This window comes from Gossypium hirsutum, chromosome A06, assembly GCF_007990345.1.
Source record: "Gossypium hirsutum isolate 1008001.06 chromosome A06, Gossypium_hirsutum_v2.1, whole genome shotgun sequence".
Taxonomy (NCBI): domain Eukaryota; kingdom Viridiplantae; phylum Streptophyta; class Magnoliopsida; order Malvales; family Malvaceae; genus Gossypium; species Gossypium hirsutum.
Window position 1 is genome coordinate 56,379,008 of NC_053429.1, and position 3,096 is coordinate 56,382,103.

Consider the following 3,096-nt stretch of genomic DNA (forward strand, 5'->3'; position numbering starts at 1 on the left):
CCCTTCATTGCTTATCCTCCAACATCGATGAAAATGGTATGTTCTTTTGCACTAGTTTTGAGTGTGGAGTTCTTTCTAACTCAACCATCCATTTTGAATCTTTTCTCTATTTGGACTTCAACTTTCGATTCATCAAGATTTTGGTCCTTAACTTTGACCTCATCTTCCTCCTTATTAGCGAGTTTTTTCGAGTTTACTAGTATTCTATTCGAACGAAGTGCAATAGCATTTACATGTTCTTTTCCTTCCTTTCGAGTATTACTTGAAATATCCGTGCCCATTTGCCTCCGTATTTCATTCGGTGCGCTCACGATATTGCGCATCTCTTTCTTTAATTCAACAACATCCCTGCGTATTTATGCGCATTTAGTCTTTATGTATTGAATTTCAAACCTCATAAGATGCAACTCGTTTTCGATTTGGTCCAAACGTTGACCACAAAAAACATGGTCATTACCCATGGATCTCTCTTAAGATCTTTGTAAATGCGGGGGTTGATATGGAGAGTTTGGTCTATTTGGAGCTGGGTTTTCACTACCTTGATTGCCTCCTCACTTTAGATTCGGATGGTTCATCTAACTAGGGTTGTATGTGTTGACATAGGGATTTCCACCCTTATTCCCCAAGTACTTTACCTCCTCTAATTGGGTCTTCGAGTATGACGTGCATCTTCGAGTGACATCATTCATTGATGGCTTGATAGTGGTCTCTAGATGATGTAATTTTTCTAAGATCTACTGATACTTATCGTCCTCCATAACCACCTTAGACGTTGACCACTTCTGGCTATAAGAAAAGTACTTGTTCGACCTTATATACGAGTTCATTGCCATGTCCTCGATCGATTACCAAGCTCGCTCGTAAGTATTGTTCATGAAGGCACCGGCTGATCCGCCATCTAAGCCAGCGCTTAAGCTCCCATCCAATCCGTTATAAAATACTTGCAATTGAAGTCATTCTTGCATAACGTGGTGTGAGCACTTCCTAAGTAATGACTTGAAGCGTTCTCAAGCTTCATATAAATTCTCCCCTTTGAATTGCTTAAAATTAGCAATATCATGCCTTAATTGGATGGTTCGACCAATGAGGAAATTAGCAAGAGTTATCACTAAGTCATCTCATGTTGTGATGGATCCCAACTCTTGGGAATCGAGGCATTCGTAAGCGTTGTCAAAAAGAAAAAACTGAAACAATTGGAGACAGATTGCGTCATTGGTCACTCTGTCAGATCTAGTGCCCTAATTCTAATATTTTCATCAAGTACGCTTGTATTGGTTAATAAACTATTCATAAATTACATTAATACTTTTTATATTTTCCTCACATGGTTTTTTACTGTAAAAAAAATGGAAGCAAGTGGTCCTCACTTGTTGTCTATTGTTTAACTAATATTGAATGGTATTACATGGTCGGATCGTAATACAAAAAGACAACTTTTATTAGTAGACAAAGCTAAACATGTCTTTATTTTTATCGAAAATAAGCAAACCGATTGAAAGACTAATATGTCACCTATCAATTCCAATTGGGAAGATTCTATAAGCAATCCGATTAAAAGACTAATATGTCACCTATCAATTCCAATTGGGAAGATTTTTTGTTCTGGGGCATCAGAACTGATGACTCCTAGAAGATAGAGATGTAGATGTGACTAACTGGACTAATAGTACATCGGATTGGACCCAAGCAAAATAGATCTTGAATCCGTTTATGGATTTATTTTCTTATGATGTTCATAGTGTGGCATACCCAAATCTTGAATGGATGGCAGACTACCTATGCATGAATCGTACACTTTGATGTAAGTAAAAGCCTGAGTTCAAATAAATAAGAAACCAAAAGCTGGTGCGTTGGGTGTACAACTTCTGCAATATGTCACGTCATTCACAAAAGTGGAATTCATAGCCTAAGACATGGGTAAATGATATATTCTCATATTCATTACATGGTTGATGAAAAGTAAACATAGCCATGGGTCGAACATTTTTTTATGGATAACTTGATCACTATTTGATAATGATTGACCTTTCATGAAGGAAGACATAATGGTTACAATGAGATAAAGTAGGATCATATCAGGAGAACAAATATTATCCAAAAGAGATCAAGGATATCCTATAAGGGTAACACACTTATGATAGGGTCATTGGATGAACACTGAGTAGTTTCTTTCATAATAGTATGTTTTTAAGGAGAGCTCAATCATAATACTATAGTGGAATGACTTTGTGACTAAATGAGTATTAATAGGCGAAAACCCAGAACTTAATTATAAATCATTTGATCCATAATTATATAATCCAATCGGTCCCTTTGCTAGCGCATTGAAACTAGAAATGAATTACAAGTTTGAATATAAATGAATAGAATGAATAGGAAAAGAGAAATGGACAACATTCATGAATGATTATTGTAACGCCCCGTACCCGAGACCGTCGCCGGAGTCGAACACGAGGTGTTAATAGACTTAATTCATTACTTAAACAGCTCAAACAATTTATTTTTAAAATTTTCAGTCAAGCTAACAATCTGCGTCATAGTCGCTTAAAAATTCATATCTCGAGTTACAAAACTCGAAATCCAATTCCGTAAATTTTCCCTGAAACTAGACTCAAATATCTATTTAATAATTTTTTATAGAATTTTTGGTAAAGAAAATAGTACAGTTTATTAGTTAAAGTCTCCCCTGTTTCAGAGTTTGACTGCTCTAACCTCTGTGTATTACGAATCAAATATCTCCCTGTACAGAGTTTCAATGACTATACCGTTTGCTTCTAATAAAATTATACTGAATAAGGAATCTGTATATATAAATTATGACTTCTAATTATCTTTGAACAATTTATGGTGAATTTCCAAAGTCAGAACAGGGGATCCAGAAATTGCTCTGGCCCTGTTTCACAAAAATTTAAACATCTCATAAAATATAACTCATATACCTGTTTTGTTCCATCCATATGAAAATAGACTCATAATTCTTAAATTCCTTATATTATTCATCATCTAATTGTATCTCTACTATTTTTAGTGATTTTTCAAACTCACGTCACCGCTGCTGTCTGAATCTATTTTATGGTAAATTTTACCTATTTCATG

At 35.1% G+C, this 3,096-nt stretch overlaps 1 non-coding gene across 1 annotated transcript; it reads left to right on the forward strand.

The window, feature by feature from the left end:
* Positions 1–963: 963 nt before the first annotated feature.
* LOC121231243 (small nucleolar RNA R71) lies at positions 964–1,069 on the forward strand. The gene has a single exon (XR_005929308.1). It is a non-coding gene; the product is annotated as a small nucleolar RNA R71 (small nucleolar RNA).
* The last annotated feature ends 2,027 nt before the right edge of the window (positions 1,070–3,096 follow it).